Source organism: Crocuta crocuta, unplaced genomic scaffold, assembly GCF_008692635.1.
Source record: "Crocuta crocuta isolate KB4526 unplaced genomic scaffold, BGI_CrCroc_1.0 scaffold112, whole genome shotgun sequence".
NCBI lineage: Eukaryota > Metazoa > Chordata > Mammalia > Carnivora > Hyaenidae > Crocuta > Crocuta crocuta.
Genome location: NW_027528818.1, coordinates 1,131,920 through 1,151,743, shown reverse-complemented (window position 1 = coordinate 1,151,743; position 19,824 = coordinate 1,131,920). Strand labels below are relative to the sequence as shown.

At 39.4% G+C, this 19,824-nt stretch overlaps 1 pseudogene; it reads right to left on the bottom strand.

The window, feature by feature from the left end:
• Positions 1-823: 823 nt before the first annotated feature.
• Positions 824-19,410, bottom strand: LOC144224819 (small ribosomal subunit protein uS12 pseudogene; annotated as a pseudogene).
• Between the last annotated feature and the right edge of the window lie 414 nt (positions 19,411-19,824).

The following is a 19,824-nucleotide window of genomic DNA, read 5'->3' as shown; positions in this document are numbered from 1 at the left end:
CATAATCATACCCTGATCTTTAGCATTAGGATCAGAACTATTATTACTCACATAATCTTGTTAATAGGTACACTAATGGCTAGATTAGAGCCGGACCAAAGGAGGGGTGCTTCTTGTCACATCTGTTAAGTTTCAGTTTTGGATACTTGTACTAAGAAGATTTCTCCAACATATAGGCAATTGAGTGCATGATCTGAGTCTCCAGGTTAAGAATGCCATAATAGTCACTAAACAATGAAGTGACTTAATGAAGTCACTTACTTCATTAAGAATCCCCAAGGATAAGCACGAAGTCCCAGAAAACCTACCTGAAAAGCATCACAAGCATGGATTTGCTTATCCTATGACTTGGATTCTACTTCTTAGGTTCATAGCAATGTTTACACAAATATTAAAATGATAGTCATTTATCAAATGGTTAATCCATGAATTGAGTGCTATTTAGACATCATCAATGTTTCAGTTGAGAAGTTTGTTATTGATAGCCACAATTAAAGGAATGGATTAACTTCTTTTTCCCTTACTCTCTATGCGATATTCCTGAGGAAAATTATATCTTCAGGAAGCGATATACCTGGGTTATATAATTGTAACTCCCCACAGAAATAACTTTTTAAAAGTATAATAATGTACCCTCTCAAACTTTTATAGAAGTTTGCTATATGGGGAACATTTTAGGGGTCACTTGCAAAATCCTAAAGTTAGGATACAATCCAGTTTGTACCCTAATGTTTCTTATAGAAAGATTTATTTTGGTATTTAGTGAAAGAAAATTTGTCTCTCTAATGTACAATTTTTTTTAGCATATGAAAGCTTGTTAGTATCATGTTTGCATCATCAAAACTTGTGGTTTTGGTCTTTTCTTCTTGTTTTTGCAGAAGGCCAATAGAGAGACATTGGCTATTTTGACAACCTTAAAGTTGCCACCAGAAATGTCACCAACAGCATGGCCTTTGCAACTAATCCAGCAACCAGAACGTCATTGTTTTCTGCAATGTGGGTATGAAAGCTGTGAGTTTCTTGCCCTTTTTGATCATCAGGCCCCTGACACATTTCCTGGGGACAGAATTTAGCTGTTTGGCTTCACCTCCAACTTTTTCAAGCAAAATTCTCTTTGAACGTAAAGTGCTTTCAGGAGTTGGCCTTCAGGGCTGTGTTCAAATGGGCTTCCTTGTACTGTTTATCATTCCACTTTGGTCCTGTTTGTGGCTGTGAAGCTTCTTGGCAGTACGAAGACCTTGACCATCTGCCCATCCTGCTGGTGCTACAGGCCCAAATGAAAGATCTAATATGTTGTTTAACAAAATTGTGGTAGGGGCGCCTGAGTGGCTCAGTACTTTCGACATCTGACTTCGGCTCAGGTCATGATCTCATGCTCCATGGATTTGAGCCCCGCATTGGGCTCTGTGCTGACAGCTCAGAGTCTGGAGCCTGTTTCAGATTCTGTGTCTCTGTCTTTTTCTGCCCGTCCCCAGCTCGTGCTCTGTCTCTCTCTGTCTCAAAAATAAAAAAACGTTAAAAAAATTAAAAAAAAAAACTAAAAACAAAATTGTGGTAAAATACACATAAGCTAAAATTTACCATCTTAACCATTTTAAAGTATAAATTTCAGTAGTGTTAGGTACGTTCACATTTATATGCAACTAATTTCCAGAAATTTTCATCCTCTGAAATGGGTGCTTTATACCCACTGTGATGGTTAATTTTAAGTGACAATATCACCTGGTCACAGTGCCCAAATATTTTGTCAAACGTTATTCTGGATACTTCTTTGAGGGTGTTTTTGGGTGATATTTTTATTTAAATTGGTAGGCTCTATTAAGGCAGTTTCCTCTCCATAACATGGATAGGACTTATAATCAGTTGAAGGCCTGAATAGAATAAAAGATTGACCTCCAGCAGGCAGGAGGGAATTCTACCAGCAGACAGCCTTCAGACTGAAACTGTAACATGGGCTCCTCTCTAGATCTCCAGACTGATGGCCTACCTGCAAATCTCCCACATGCCAGCCTCCATAATTTCTTATAATTTCTCCATAATGAGGCACTTTCTTCAAATAAATCTCTATGTACATAAATAAACATTATTTTGGTTCTGTTTCTCCGGAGAACCATGATCGATACACCCATTAAATAAAACCTACCTCTTTCCCTTTTCCCCCAACTCCTGGTGACCACCATTCTACTTCCTATTTCTTTGCATTTGCCTACTCTAGATATGTAAGTGAAACCATACAGTATCTGCCTTTTTATGACTGGCTCGTCTCGCTTAGCAAAATGTCCTCAAGATTCATCCACGGCAGAAGGTTAGTCAGCTGTCTTACAGATGTGTCAGAATTTCCTTCCTTTTAAGACTGAATAATGTTCCACTGTATGTATAGACCACATTTTGCTTTTCCATTCAACTGTCAGTGAACACTTTGGTTGCTTTCATCTTTTGGCTGTTGTGAATAATGCTGCTATGAACATGGATGTACAAATATCTCTTCAAGACCCGGCTTCATCCAAGACTCTGGATGTATATATTCAGAAGTGGGATCGCTGGATCATATGGTAATTCTATTTTTAATTTTTTGAGGAACCATCATACTGTTTACATGGGAGTTGCATCATTTTACATTCCCACCAACAGTGTAGAGATGTTCCAATTTCTCCACATCCTTGCCAACTACTTGTTATATATCCAGCAATAATAATCCTGCAGAAACCTGAAATAATCTTCCATAGGGGTCGTTTTTGTTATAGGGTAGTATTTTATATCTGTGCATATAGATCTGATCCTAAAAAATATACTATTAAGGCTTGCTACATACATCATTTAGACTGACTCTACATGAGAGCAAAACAATTATTTAGAAGTGAAGAATTCTGTCAAGAAGGTACTTTTCCCTGTAGCACTGAATGATGAAGTGGCTGATTTTATTTTTAGAATTTGTGTACAAGTAGGCTTATCCATGGCGTTTCCCCATAAAATGTACAAAGATCACTATAAACATCACCAAGTCATTTTGAGCGGTAAGCACTTTTAAATTCTGGGGAAGTTTATAATGCAAAGCAGAAGGTGCAAACCGGCAAGCTGTAGCCCAAATCGGGCCTGCAGACTTATTTGATTTGGCCTGCACGTTTGTTGACCCACATGGTTTTTGTAAAAAAATTGAATTAGTTGACAACTTTTTTAATAGAGAGATTTCACGCAAAAATCTTGATTTCTAGTTTTTTGGGAAAAACTAGCTGACCTGGCAAGACAGGGCCTACATTCCCACGTGGCAACAGTTGGCTGGAGCTGAGGAACAGCTGTCCTCCTAGCCTGAGCTGGTGCTATTCAGTTCCCCACGGTCCCACCCACCCTGTGGGGGTGACCCAAGAGCCTGTGGACCCCCAGGCAGCAGACTCCTCCGTTTGGCCAGGAACCACTTACAGCTTCCTGTAACGTTCACTAAGATGCAAGGCCCATGGCGGGCTCTCAGTACTTCCAGCTTCTATACTAATTCTGAGTCTTCATATGCTAAAATCATTCAGGATCTTTTGCTTTCTTTCTTGGTAGAAAAAAGGAGGGCAAGACTACGGCCTTAAACAAATGAAGTACAAAAGAAAAAGAATTTAGACAGTGCAGATAGGGGAATGGTTTAAAAGAAAATAGTAGTCTGAATGTAATTTTTACTGAGCAGCTTAGCCTTGAACTCTTTTGCCATGTGAGGAAAACTGAAGAAAACAGCACCGAAGAAATGTTCCAAGCTAAGCCCTCTGTTTAATGAAAGAAAGAAACAAGGGGCAAAAGGTTAGTCAGCTGTCTTACAGTGGCAGAATTCTTGGGTTAACATAAACAGAAATAGATACAGAAAATGAGGGCCATATGGTTGGCTATGTGAGTGTGTGTGTATGTGTGTGAGTATGGGTGGGTGCATTTGCAAGGCCACCCACTGAGAAAAATACTCAACTTATTGTGTGTCAGCATATTAACTCCTCCCTTTTAAGTACTGAGACACTTGAAGTTCTTTTGCACTTTCAGGTGATAGCAAATGGAAAAATGTGTTAAAGGAAAATACAAAGATTTTTCCTCTTTCTCTTGATGATTATAAAACATAAAAGTCTTTTAAGAGATTTGCCTTCATCTCCAACTCAAAACATGGTCTCAGGAAAATCGTTATTTAAACCTCTGCTTGCAGCGCTATCCCACTGGCCAAAGCAAGTTCTATGACCAAGTTAGCCCGAAAAGGAACTATCTACAGGCATGGATTTGGTGAGGTGTGCTTTAGAGAGCAGGAACCGTTCTGGAATGGGTAAATAGAATCTGAGTCAGTGCCTATTCTGGAAAAATACCCTAGTTGATCCTTATTAAAATTAAGTTTTACTATTTTTATCCTTTCTATTCAAAATTACGCTCATTTCAAAAATGTGAGAAATATAGAAATTGCCAAGAGGAAAAAGTAAAAAAAAATCGCCCAAAGCCAACAGTCTAATAAAAACCATTCTTTTCTTTCTTTTTTCTTTTTAAATAAAAAACATTCTTAAGGGGTGCCTTGATGGCTCAGTCAGTTGAACGTCCAACTATTGATTTTGACTCCGGTCATGATCTCGCTGTGGTGGGATCGAACCCCAGGTCACGCTCCGTGCTGAGTGTCGTGCCTGCTGGGGATTCTCTCTCTCTCTTTCTCTCCCTCTGCTCCTATCCTGTGCACTTTCTCTCTTTCCCTCTCTAAAAACAAACAAGCAAATAAACAAACAAAAAACCATTCTTAACATTTGATGCACATGATTCCAGAAATATCTCTGTATAAATACCTCTCCACTTAGAAGTGGTTTTTTTGATCCGCCTTGGAGTGTTTCTGGAGATGGTAGAGGATAGCAGCGTAGACTGAACCTGAATCATCCTCTACGTTCCTAGGACAGTTTTTGATATTTTTCATTCTTTGAGTTGTGTCTGTTTGCAAGTGTGTCTTGACTCACCAGAGTTGAAGAACATAAAAGAGGCTGGGAAGAGGCAACTTATCTCCAGTGAAAACAATCAGCAGAAAAGGGGAAAGAAGGCAGGAGGGAACAATAACAACAAAAGCCCTCTGGGATAGAGGGAAGAAGGCAAACTGTGGTACCTCAGTGGGGACTTTGTGGTGTGGACGGTGCTGATTTTTCTATTAGACATGGTGCTGTGGGCTCCCAATACTTTTAGGGGCCCACATTTTAATTCCTTTGACATCAGAAGAGAAAGAAATGAACTTTCAGGTCAAGAAAAAGGTTTTAATTTATAATATTAATTTATTTTTATTGTTGTATCACCACATTCATAAAATTAATTTTTTAAGTTATGTAAATTTTTTTAATGTTCGTTTATTTTTGAGAGAGAGACAGACAGAGAGAGAGAGACAGAGAGTGAGCAGACAAGGGGCAGAGAGAGAGGGAGACAGAATCCTTAGCAGGCTCCAGGCTCTGAGCTGTCAGCACAGAGCCTGTCGTAAGGCTCAAACTCATGAACCACAAGATCATGACCTGGGCCAAAGTTGGATGCTTAGCAAAGTTGGACTGAGCCACCCAGGTGCCCCAAGTTATGTAAATGCTTTTTATTGTTTTCAATTTTAATTTCAGTATAGTTAATATGCAGTGTTATATTAGTTTCAGGTGATAGTGATTCAACAATTCTATACATCACTCAGTGCTCATCATGGTAAGTGTACTCTTTTTTTAAAGTTTTATTTATTTAAGTGATCTTGACATCCTACATGGGGCTCAAACTCAACCCTAAGATCAAGAGTCACAGGCTTCTCCGACCAAGCCAGCCAGGCAGCCCCCATAAGTGTACCATTAATCTCCATCCCCTATTTTACCCATCCTCCCAGCCCCCTCCCCTTTAGTAACCATTGGTTTGTTCTCTATAGTTAAGAGTCTGTTTCTTTCTTTGTCTCTCTTTCTCTCTTTTTTTCCCCTTTGCTCATTTGTTTTGTTTCTTCAATTCCACATATGAGTGAAATCATATGATATTGTCTTTCTCTAACTGACTTATTTTGCTTAGTATAATACTCTCTAGCTCCATATATGTTGTTGCAAATGGCAAGATTTCCTTCTTTTTGATATCATCTATCAGTGGACATTTGGATTTCTTCCATAGTTCGGCTATTGTAAATAATGCTGCAATAAACATAGGGGTGCGTGTATCCCTTGGAGTTGGTGTTTTTACATTTGGGGGTAGATACTCAGTAGTATGATTATAAGATCACATGATAGCTCTATTTTTAACTTTTTGAGGAACATCCGTGCTCTTTTCCACAGTGACTGCGCTAGTTCACATTCACCAAAAGTGCACACAAGGGTTCCTTTTTCTCCATATGCTCACCAACACTTGTTGTTTCTTGCTTTTTATTTTAGGCATTCTGACAGGTGTGAGGTGATATCTCAGGGTAGTTTTGATTTGCATTTCCCTGATGATGAGTGATTTTGAGCATCTTTTTGTGTATCTGTTGGCCATCTGGATGTCTTCTTTGGAGAAATGTCTGTTCACGTTTTTTGCCATTTTTAATTGGATGATTTGTTTTTTAGGTATTGAGTTATATAAGCTCTTTATATATTTTGGATACTAACCCTTTACTGCAAATGTCATTTGCAAACATCTTCCATTCAGTAGATTGCCTTTATTTTTGTTAACTGTTGATCTCACTATGCAGAAGCTTTTAATTTTTTAATTCATTTTTGATTTTGTTTCCCTTGCTTCAGGAGACATAGCTAGAAAGTTGTTGCTATAGCTGACATCAGAGAATAAAATATAATTTTTTATATGTTTTCCATGAAGGAAGGGGCTCATGAAGGCAAGACTGCCTGGGTCCAGTGGCATGTCCCCGCTTTTCAAACGCATTAAACATGTAAGTGCCATACATTTCAGGATTTTTGTCACCTGTGGTATTATTCCAGCTTGACAAATGATGAGTCTGAAAGGCGGAAAGAAGAGAGAAAAAGTGGCAAAGTTGGGAACTACTCTCAGAAGTACTGAGTTTCAGTTCACTGTTCTTTGTACAAAGTGTGCCATGGGAGGAGGCAGGTACCGAGTAGAGACCGATATGGGAAAACATGATAGAAATAAAAAATATGGAAGGCTTTATAATGGGCCAAGAATTTCCCTAGGCACCAAACTTTCTCCTTTGGGTGCTTAGATGAAGATGTGGGCAGCCCAAGAGAGTACGAGGAGGCTGAGGAAACAGGCCAGGTACCTGAAGAGCCAGGTAACTAAAGAGCTTCGTCAGGTGGGTCATTATTGGATGTTTCATTTGCTTTTGTGGTTGTGTTCTCTAAAGATGAACAAGACACTAGAAAAGGCCCTTAGCAGAAAGTTAAAGCCATTTAAAGAAATTTTGTAAAATTGCTTGCTGCTGAGTTGTTACTATATATAAAGGAAGGCTGTGATAAAATTCAATAGTGAGTTAAGGTTATTAATGATAAATGCGTGCTTTCTAAAAAAATAGTTTTTCAGTTAAAGATTGCTTTTGTTTTTTATAAAGTCTCTGTGTGTGTGTGTGCATGTGTGTGCGCGCGCGCGTGTGTGTGTGAGATATAGCCCCTATTTGCTGTATTATCTATCAATGAATTCTACTCTGAACTTGAATTTAGGGTTTGATAGGTAGCACCGAATGAGTCATTCAAACATAAAAAAGACATGACCTCATGAACATTATTTTAAACATTTACTCTATTATTCAGAAGTCCTCGTGTTTCCAGAAACAGCAATCTCTGCCTCCCAAATGGCCAAAAGAGGAAACCGAGATATCTCCTGCAAAGGTGTGAAGAGGGGACAGTGCTCCTGGGCATCAGACCCAGACAATCACATGTCAAAACAGTCAGGACGCTTGGGTCTGAGACAAACACAATCCCAAAGTCTCACTCTCCAAATGCAAATTCTCACATAAGATATTTAAAATTAATCTGAAGTAGAATCGACCCGTGATTCTCTTTAAGTAGATCTAAGAAAGCAAAAACATGACTTAGCTTACTACTAACACGGCAGCATGTTTTCCTTGTTAGCTGCAGGGGAGAATAATGTACAGGAAAAGGTGACGTAATGATTGTCTCACTTTCATTATTCTCTCCCAAATGAATAACCTTCCACACCAAGGATGAGCTCACTCACTATTAGTGGAATAACATCTGGTGAGCGAGGGCCCCCAGCCGAACATGCTGTTGGTTTGGGACTATATTTAACTAGCAGAAACCCAACCATGGTTGCATATATCACATATGCAGCCCAGTTACATTGTGAAAAAAAAAATTTAAAGGGTAAGGAAATAATCCTAAAAGTATTTTAACATTCAAGATTTTTCCTTATGAAGCAAGGCATTAACCTGTTCCAAAAGAGGTCGTAGGCTATTATTAGAGTGGAATATCTTAGACATGTGGCAGATGCCTTGTCCTCTTTGGCTGAGGCTCGGATGCTTGCCATAGCTATCTAAGTTTAAATTTCAAATCATGGATAGGAATCTCTCTCCTTCAATTTCCCTTCCCATTCTTAATTTCCAGGCAGCCCTGCCACACTGACGATGGTGAATTTTGCAGTGTAATTTATCTAATAGATTTACAGTAAATGATGAATCACTCTAGTATTTAAATCTAATGAGTAATGCTATAAGTCAATTTGGTTTTTAAAATGCAATGTTGCTAATGTCATCAGTTAAATGTGCTAATACAGAGTAATGTAGCTGCTCAGGACACACGCGCAGTCAGTCCTGATGGTCACGAAGCTAGACTACTGTGGCATCTGCTGAGTGCTGAAGCTTTTAGAGGGATTGCTCACTTAAAACCGTGATATTTGGGAAAAGAATTCGCTCCCTCAGAAGTTGGGAAACTTCCTCAAGTTTAGGCATCTCTCATGGCTCTCCCCATAAAATGTAGTAACGCTTTACTGTGAGCATGTTAACAAGCTATTATAATTTTTATTTCGAAGACTGACCATAAAAATAATGCTTACTTACTGAAGCAAATATGGGAAATTCAGAGATATACAAAGAACATACAATTCATTACGATTCCAGCTACCCAGACTTTTTGTCGATGCTTGTCCTTTATTTGAGTGTATGTAAGCATTTTCTCTTCTTACTAACTCTTTGTCTATAATTTCATTCTAAATAGCCAAGTAATATCACATCATATGGCTGTACCATGATTTATCTAATATTCCCTCTTGGACGCCTACTATACTTCTCATTTCTTGTTATTATAAATAAGACTGTGACAAAGAGCTGTGACAAAGAATCTTTGCCCATACAGGTGATCATTTCTTTGGGAGACATTTACAGAAATAAAATTGCTGAGTCAAGGTGAGTGTATGTGTTTAAGGGTTTTGGTATTGGTTGAGGATGCCTTTATGAGGGAATGGGAGATTTGTTTCCTTTTCTGTACATGTTATCCCCAAGGTCAGAGATGCTGCCCCAGTCCCTCTGTCTCAGTCTACCTCTGGTCACTCATCTATATAAAATAAGAGGTGGGAACAATGAGAAAATGACGATGCTTATCCTGCTAAATAACTTTCATATGTTACCTCATTTAATCTGTACAATAAGCCTGCGATATAAGTTAGGGACTCAGTGAACTCCCGATAGTTTTTAAAGAAAGGAGCCAGAATTTGAACCAGATTTGCTATCTCAAAAATCTATTCCCAAAACCACTAAGTTACACAGTTTGCTGCAGGGCTATCACTCATTCATTCATTTTTTTATTCACTAATTCAATATATTGTGTGAGAGTCACTGTTCTAGGAGACACAGCGGTGGCCTGAACGAAGTCCTTGATCTCAGGGACTTTCTACTGGGGAGATGGACAAGAAGTTACAATATAATATCAGGTAGCAGTAAGTTCTTAGAAGAAAGATAAAGCAAGGACGAGGGATAAAGGGTGACAAGGATCCCATTTTAGGTAAGGCAGTCACAGGGCGTCTTTATGAGTGGATGAAGTGTGTGAAGCTGCCATGGGGATGGATACATGCAGGACAAGCGCTCCAGCTAGGGAAGCAGCAGTCCAAAGGCTCTAAGGCCAGAATATGCCTCGTGTGTTTGGGAAACTGCATAGAGATGTTTGGGGCCGGAGCTCAGTGAGATGGAAGGGGGGAGGCTTAGACTGAGTCTGTGGGCCAGGCCGAGGGTGGAAGGAGTTAGAGATCACAGAGCGGAGGCCTGCCAACTCGATGGTGTTGACGTGACATCGGCAGATCTAGGGGGAAAGAAGGTGAACGACACGTTACCCCACTAGTCACAGCATTAAAACCCTGGCCCTCCAGACTGGGATATAGTCCATACAAGGGTATTTTTGGACTCAAAGAAAAGAATACAAACTCATGGATCATTTGATCATATTCATTACCACCTTCTCCAGAGGGAGAGAGATACCTGCTCCCTGTCCCATTCCTCATATCAAAATAGAAAACAAATAATGTTTTTGACTGGAATGATCTTGCAGAATTGGGAAATGGCCATTTTAAAGTTCAAAACGATGTGGTTATTAATCACTTGATCTGAAGACCAGCTGTTTCCTGATGTCATTTAAATTCTTCAATCCCACATGTTCTGCTACAGGAAGGAATCCAACTTCCTTTCCATTCTTGCTAATGTGTCTCTTTAAATTTAATTTGGGGTTCAGTTTATTATGGATTACTAAAACGCTGAATGTTCTAACAGATCAACTTCTGGGAGTCTAGTCACAATATCATCTCTTGGTGGGACCTACCTACAGCAAATGACCTGGGTAACACAATGCTCTTTAGCATGGGAGATGTGACCTAAGCTGAGAGCTTTTTTGCTCCCGGGCAAGAAAAGCTAGAGTGCTTTAGGATCTTCCAGTGTCAGGATTTAATTCATTCTATGCATATTAGGAGGAAAAAGTCTTGACAGCTGGAGCCAGAATCTGTTTTAGGGAAATGCACCATGAGCCACTTGGGTGGAACGTGCACCCTGAGGGCATGGGTAGCTGGACACAATGAAAGAACAGTCAGCTCTGCAATGCTCTACAGTAAACACCTGGAGGTGGGGAAGCCTGAGCAAGCAGGATGTGTGAGGGAGCACTTGCTGGGGCAATACATGAGAGACCTGAAAATCTTTTAAGATGTGGAGTATGTAGTGTTCCGTTTAATGATCTTCTTATTAATGTAAAAACACCATCATATTGTCCCACATCTTTGGTACACTCTGCTTATATGCATGAATGCCCCGTGTGAGTGCAGTGCATATACGAGCAAGTATCCTGTGGGGATAGATGGGCCAGATTCCATGTCTGGGTTAATGGGGTGCAGAGTAGGGATCGCGTGTGCCCCGTGGCAAGTTAATCTGTCAGTTAAACTAATCAGCGGAAGTAGGAGTCAGAGCTAGAAATAACAATGAGAATGAAAGTCCCCTGGGAATTCCCAAGGAATCTGAGTATGGGCACTGGACTTTCACTGGAGAAATATGGAATGGGAATTTGAACCATCTTAAGAGGCAGAGGGATTCATCTGACATCTGGGTTACATGTTAATAACTCACACTGCTTTGAAGCATACGGTTGTAGTTGTTAAGGTATATAATGCAGACATTGAGGTTTCTTACCCCTTAGTAACAACTAGGGCTTGGGCTGAATCTCTAGAAGTTACCCAACTCTCTCTGATATAGATATCGATAAAGACTTCACTACAGTCTACTCTTCTCAGTATTTCTTGATTTCTGTGTCCCCAAAGTAGTTCTTCATAGGACTGCGTCACAGGCTTTGTGAATTGACATACATATATTAACATAATCTACAGAAATAAATATTCTATTGGGCTATTCCCCAAGAAAACACTTGCAGCAAAGCATCAGGAATTATCAGGCTGGGTTCCTTGAGGCTCCCCAGTTCTTCACAGGAGATGGTCTGGGTTAGTGGCAGTGGCATTCTGCGTGACCATCCTCAGTTCTCTCAGATCATGGGAAGCCCCAACTATAGGCTTACAAAACTTCCCATCAAATGTGCTACTCAAGAGCTCTCTCGTATGTTTTCCTGTAAAGTCAGGAAAGTGGGAAAAACATTTAGCAAGATTTATCTCCTGGATAAAACTGATTTGAAGTACAATTTTTGGTATGCCACATCACCATTTTGGTTCACTGACCATATGTTACCCACTAATTATTAGACATCACATGCATACATGTATTGCAGTTATGTTCTGAAGATAAGCTTGTAGCATACGCAATTGATTCCATACTTAGAAGGGGCTGGCTCTATTTAACAACTAGTTGATTAAGACGTGTAAGATCTATGATATTATATTAGCATGTTACAAAATCCTTTTCTGAAGAGTCACATTTGACTTTATGTAGAATGATGCCATGAGTCAGAGAAGGACTTTCTGATTGCATAAGTAGGATTTGCTTATGTTTAACCAGAAGAGTAACTTTTCCTTTTTTCATTCCCACTCTTAGGAGAGGTATCTGGTGTGGACAGGGCATAATCTCAGGAATATTTTGTGTGCAAGAAGAGAAAATTCCATCCAGTTGAAGTAAAATTTGAGCTAAATTAAAAGAATACTGGAAACACTCTGAGAATTAAAGGATAGTTCTTAGGAACCACAGTGATTTTGAAGACCTCAGTGACTGGAACCAGGCACTCAAGCACTGAATAACATACTCTTTTGAATCTCATTTCAGCTTTCCTCTTCATATTGGTTTTATTCTATTTTACTCTGGAGGGAAGATTTTTTCTTATGGCGGAAAACAGAGTTTCAGTCAGTGCTGTACTTTCATCATCCTTAGGGTAAAAGGGGCTTCTCTCATCCAATTTTAGGTTAAAATGCTAAGACATGACTCTGATTGGCCAGCCTTGAATCATGTTTCCAATCTCTAGATGAATTTCTATGGCTGAGAATATTTAGCATTATGATTGGTTCAGGCTGGTCACATGCCCATTCCTGAGATTAAGGGGTTTAAGAACTGTTCCTCTGAGGAAGAGTATGGGTTCCTTGGGCACCAGACAGCTATACCAGTTTGTGTCTGTTCCCATCTTTCCACAGTCTCCTTACCTATAGAGATCGTTGAGAAGAAACGGCCTGCCTATGAATTCAACCTGGCCCCAAGAAAAATGAACTTTGAAATTTCCTTCATTTTTATGTAACTAAATGTGGGCCATCAGGGTAGATGCTTCTGTTTCTTGGCATGGAAGGCTTTATTTCTGAAGCATAGGTGGGCCTCTAGGAATTGTCTGGAAGTAAGAAAAAGAACCCAAAACTTCTTGGCACAGTTGTGTAAAGTGCTATTTCCACTGTGAGCAGGAGAATATAGGAAGATAACTTCACATTTAGAAAAAGTTTATCTTCCTTCATATACATTTAGAATCTACTGTCTTTGAAAGTATTGTTTCTACTAGAAAAGGAGTGCGGGACATGTTTAGTTTAACAGTTACCCATGAGGAAAACTGGAAGAATGACAAAGATGCATTGGTTCACACTGGACTGGCATGGAGACTTCAAAAGACAGATTGGACTTGCGGGCACAGCTCATCTTGGCTGTCACTGAGTCTCCTCACCGAAACTACACATTGCTATAGTTACTGTGTCCTTAAGTTATCCAGGTGGGGGCTCAGGGGCAATAGTGGGATTTACACAGTTATATGGTAAGGATTTGGATTTGGAGGGTTGAAGAACTTGGCCATTCTTAGAAGGGGCAAGAGAAGGCTGGACTTCAAGTAAGGGAGGAGAGTTTGGAATTAGGATGTTTCCCCAAAGGGATGCCTGTAAAGGACTTCTGATTTTTCCTCTTGGGCTGTGAGAATTGTCATGTTTGTCATCCAATTTCAAGTTTATCTTCCTATATTGTAAATGCCCTCGGTCTTCACCAATCCTTTAATTAAAATATACTAGATATGCACATGTTCATATTGGTGGTGTTGTGGGAAATTAAAGAGAAAAGCAACAAAAGGAAGTGTGATCTTATATCCTTCCATGGATGCCATCATTATGTCATAAGAAAAGGAATCCCAGATCATCCAGTTGGGGACCAGGATGGAGAATCAGAGCAGAGCTGAGGGCAATGGAGAGAGCAAGTGACTCACAGAAGCAGCTGCAAAGAGGGTGACTCAGGAACAAATGTGAGGCAAACATCCTTTTTTCTCAACATCCCAGAGGAAGGTGAGTCTCAGGAGCTGAGAAATGGACTTCATTTTTCTGCTGTTAGGTACTTTCCTCTTCCCTCCACTTCAACATTTACTAAGTTACTTTCTTCTTTCAAGATGACCCAAATGTACTTTGCTTATACAAGTACTTACACAAGAGCTCATTTTATTCTACTGTGAATTTTATTAGTTACATGTCTGTTTGTAAGAAATTAGATTACAAAGTGAGTGACTATGACTTGCTCATAGGGGATGGAGAGTATCTGAGACAGCGGTTTGCATACGTTAGGTGCCTACTAAATTATTTTTAACTTGACTTGAAATGGGTTTACTTAGTTAATTTCCTTTCCTACAAGAGCTGACTAAGTTCTAGTCTAATCCTGTCTGTATTCTTCAATTGCCATATTATCTAGAATATTTTAATAACATCTACTATTTTGAAATGACACTAAATTGAAATAATTTCTTGCTAAGCTTGTCAAGAAAACAAGATCATAAATCTTTTAGGTGTCAGGAAATTAAAGTACACATTGTTCTTCTATAAAGGAAAAAAAATCAGAATTGATTTTGCAAAATTCTAGCTTCTTTTAGGATGATTTCAGCTTCCACTTAGGAAGTTAGGCTGTTTTGGGAAGACAGCAATTGTTGGCTGAAGGGAAGTTATGTATTCTTTTTTTTTTTTTTTAATGTTTTATTTATTTCTAGGAGAGAGAGAGACAGCGTGAGCAGGGGAGGGTCAGAGAGAGAGGGAGTCACAGACTCTGAAACAGGGTCCAGGCTCTGAGCTGGCAGTCAGCAGAGAGCCCGACGCAGGGCTCGAACCCACGAACCGCGAGATCATGACCTAAGCGAAAGTCGGACGCTTAACCGACTAAGCCACCCAGGCGCCCCAAGGAAGTTATGTATTCTAATGGTCCCACCAGCAGAATCAAAAGAATTGAGGAAATGATACTTTAAAAATTGTCTGCTTCACAATCAGTCTGCAACTCCAACTTTTGCTTTATGGGTCTGTTTTGTTTTTCTCTAGCTTTACTGAGATATAATTGACAGATACCATTGTGTAAATTTAACATGTACAATGTGATGATTTGATGTATGAGTGAAATATTTGCCAAAATATTTGCCAAAAGAAGGTTAGTTAAGATATCCATCACCGCAAATAGTTACAGTTCATGTGTGTTGAAAAATTTTAAGATCTACTTTCTTAGCAACTTTCAAATATACAATGCAGTATCATTAGTAGTAGTAACCATGCTTTACATTACATACCCAGACTTAGTAATCTTTTTTCCCCTCTCTCGCTTTTTAAATTTTTTTAAGAAAATTATTTATTTTGAGAGAGTGAGAGTGAGAGCTAGAGAGTATGAGAGTATGAGAGAGAGAATGAGCTGTGGAGGGGTGGAAAAGGAGAGAATCCTGTCAGCACGGAGCTCTATGTGGGTCTTGAACTCATGAACCATGAGATCGTGACCTGAGCCAAAATCAAGAGTTGGACGCTTAACTGACTGAGCCACCCAAGCACCCTGTTGTTGTTGTTTTAAGTAAGATATATGCCCAGTGTGGGGCTTGCTGGAACTCACAATCCCGAGATCAAGAGTCACATTCTCTACTGACTAATTCAGCAAGTGCCTGCCACTTATTTATCTTATAACTGGAAGCTTGCACCCTTTGTACTACCTTTACCCATTCTCCCCTCTCCATAATGATTAATCTACTCACAGTTTCTGTGAGTCAGTTTTTTAGATTTCACATACAAGTGAGTTCATGTAACATCAGTTTTTCTCTATCTGATTGCACTTAGCAAAATGACCTCAAGTTTCATCCATGTTGTCACAAATAGCAGGGTTTTCTTATTTATGGTTGAATAATATCCTGTTGTGTATTTATATAATCACATTTTCTTTTTATCCATTCATCCATCAGTGGACACTTAGGTTGTTTCCATATCTTGGCTGTTATAAATAATGCTGCAATGAACCAGGGATCCTGGTACTTCTTTGAGATAAAGATTTCATTTCCTCTGGATATGTATATATATGGAAGTGATATTGCTGTTTTATTTTTTGTAAATTTTGAGGAAACTTCATACAGTTTTCCTTGGAGGCTGCACCAGTTTACATTTCCACCAACACTGGGTTCTCTTTTACCAGCACTTGTTATGTCTTGTCCTTTTTGAGAATAGCCATTCTAACAGGTGTGAGAAGAGGTCTCAGTATAATTTGCATTTCCCCAATTAATACTGATGTTGAACATCTTTTCATGTACCCATTGGCCATTTGACTATCTTCTTTGGAAAAATTTCCATTCAGGTGCTTTGCTCATTTTTAAATCAGTTTATTTGTTTTTTGCTTTTTGGGTTTTTTTTTTTTTCCTATTGACTTGTATAGTTTCTCATATATTTTGGATATTAATCCCTTCTCAGATATGGGGTTTGCAAATATTTTCCTTTATTCTTTGAAGGTTATCTTTTCATTTTGTTGATTGTGTCTTTTTTAATTTGATATAGTCCCTCTTCTTTATTTTGCTTTTGTTGCTTGTGCTTTTGGTATCATAACCAAAAATTCATTTGCCAAATCCAATCTCAAGGGGTTTTCTTCCCCTTATGTTTTCTTCTAGAAGTTTTATGATTTCAGGTCTCACATGTAAGCCTGTAATCCATTTTGAGTTAGTGTTTGTGAATGGTGTAAGATAGGGGTTAAGAGCCATTCTTTTGCATACACTATCTAGTTTTCCCAACACAATTTATTGAAGAGACTATCTTTTCACTATTGAGTATTCTTGGCTCCCTTGTCAAATATTAGTTGACCATCTATGCATAGGTTTATTTCTGGGCTCGCTCCCAGTTCTGTTCCATTTAACTATGTGTCTGTTTCTATGACAGTACCATATTGTTTTGATTTCTATAGCTTTAAAATATAGCTTGAAATCAGAAAGTGTGATGCTTCCAGCTTTGTTCTTTTTTCTTGGAACTTCTTTGACCATTTAGGGTCTTTTTTGGTTCCATTCAAATTTTAAAATTGTTTTTTCTATTTCTGTAAAAACATGACATTGGGATCTTGATAGAGATTACATTGAATCTATATGCAATCTATATAGCTTTGGGAAGCATGGAGATTTTAACAATATTCGCTCTTCCAATCTGTGAGCGTGAGATAGCCTTCTATTTATTTGTATTTTCTTCTGTTTCTTTCAGCAATGACTTATAGTTTTCAGTGTAGAGCCATTTCACCTCCTTGGTTAAATGTATTCCTTAGGGGGCGCCTGGGTGGCTTAGCCGGTTAAGCGTTCGACTTTCACTTAGGTCATGATCTTGCAGTTTGTGGGTTCGAGCCCCGCGTCGGGCTCTGTGCTGACTGCCAGCTCAGAGCCTGGAGCCTGTTTCGGATTCTGTGTCTCCCTCTCTCTCTGGCCCTCCCCAGCTCACGCTGTCTCTCTCTCTCCTAGAAATAAATAAAAATATTAAAAAAAAAAGAAAGAAAAAATGTATTCCTTAGTATTTTTTTAACGTTTACTCATTTTTGAGAGACAAAGAAAGAGCACGAGCAAGGGTGGGTGGGGCAGAGAGAGAAGGAGATACAGAATCTGAAGCAGGCTCTAGGCTCTGAGCTTCAGCACAGAGCCCAACACAGGGCTCAAACTCATGAACCATGAGATCATGCCCTGAGCCAGTCAGATGCTTAGCTGACTAAGCCACCCAGGTGCATCAGTATTTGATTGTTTCTGATACTGTTGTAATCAGAAATGATTTTGTACCCTGTAAGTTTACTGACATTGTTTTACTTCTAGCAGTTTTTTGATGGTGTATTTAGTATTTTCTATGTATAAGATCTGCAAACAAAGATAATTTTACTTCTTTTCTGATTCAGATGCCTTTTATTTCTTTTACTTGATTGATTGCTCTGGCTAGGACTTCCAGTACTACGTTGAATATGTGAGAGTGGGCACCATTATCCTATTCCTAATTTTAGAGAAAAAGTTTTTGAAATTTCACCATTGAGTATGATTTTGCTATGAGCTTGTCATTTATGCTCCTTTGTAATATTTATATTTCATTCTATTAATTTGGTGTATCACATTTATTGATTTGTATATGTTGAACCATCTTTGCAACCCAGGGGTGAGTCCAACTTGATCATGGTGTGTTGCTTTTAATGTGCTGTTGAATTTGGTTTGCTAGTATTTTGTTGAGAATTTTTGCATCTACATTCATCAAAAATATTGGCCTGCAGTTTTCTTTTCTTATAGTGTCCTTATCCTCATTTGGTATTCAAATAATGCTGGCCTCTTAAAATAAGTTTGGGAATGTTCCTTGTTTAGTTTTTGGAAGGGTTCAAAAAGGATTGGCATTAAATTTTCTTTAAATGTTAGGTAGAATTCACTGTTGAGCTTTTCTTTGTTGAGAGGTTTTTGGTTACTGATTCAGTCTCCTTGTTATTGTTCAAATTTTCTATTTATTCATGATTTACACTTAGTAGTTTATTTCTGTTACTCTGTTATTTGTTCTTTATATGCCCCATAGCTTTTTTGCTCCTCATTTTCTGCATTACTGTATTCGTTTGTGCTTAGTTAATTTTTCGTAGTGAAATGTTTAAATTCGTACACTTGGGCTCTGCAGCTTCATGGTACTATAGCCGAGGCTCCAAGGCTGTGGGGGCTCCTTGGCTACATGGGATCAGAGGCTATGCTTAACAATTGGGTCAGTCTTTCCGACCTAACAGGGTTGTAGGATGGGTCCTGTAACTTCCCAAATCCTCTGCCCAGGCTTTTTGGAGAGGCAGGAGCTGGAGGCTGTGCTCAGCAATTGGGCAGGGCTGTGAGCTTGCTTCCTGCCTGGGTGGGGTGTTGGAATGGGTTCCATGGCCATTATGGCCTATTCACTGGGGACTTTAATCAGGCAGAAATAGCGATTGAGCTCTCTGGCCAGACAGGGCTACCAGCTCAGCTCTGCAGGTGGGCAGAGAGGCTGCCTGGGATCTCAGCTCAGAGGCCACTGCAAGCAAAAATGTGGTTTGCCAAGACCTCAGCACTGGTTGCTATAGGCCCCGCTCCCCTTCTCTGTCTCTATCTGATCTCCAGAAATCAAGTCTCACAGTCATGTGAGACCTGAATGGGCATCTTGGGATACATTCTGCAACTGGTGGGGAAGGTGAATGTCCACCTTAGGCTCTCTTTACCCATTGGTGAAACCCTAGTTCTGGGGGGAGGGGTGCTCTCCATGCAGCGCTGTGCTGACCTGAGGGAGGGGCAGTTCAACCAGAAGGTAGCCATTCATCTTACCTTCTAATGCTGTCCTTCTCAGTCTCTGCAGTCCACGGGGCTGCTTTCGCCTCATCCCCGGATTCTGGGATGTTCACAGTGATGTCTTATCTATGGAAAGTTGCTAGTTGTTCTTCTTGTGAAGGAACTGACATTGGGAATGAACAATATTGCCATCTTGACAGTGTCACTGCCTCCAACCCTCTCTGTTCACTACCTACACTTGTACAACAGTCATTACATAAAGGGAGAATCTCGAAGAACCCAGACCTTTTTGTGCTGTTCTAATCTTCCCTGAGCAATTTCATTTTCCATTTTAAAAGAAACAATTGAAGGTAATTTTGATCCTGAAATACGGTTGTGATACGAGAAATGAGAACAACAGAATTGCAGTGGCCGCTGCTTGAAGTGTTTATGTGGATGGAAGACAACATTGCAAAATGAAATAGCAGTGTTGGAAAAGAGCAGGAAAAAGAAAAAAGTTGTATTA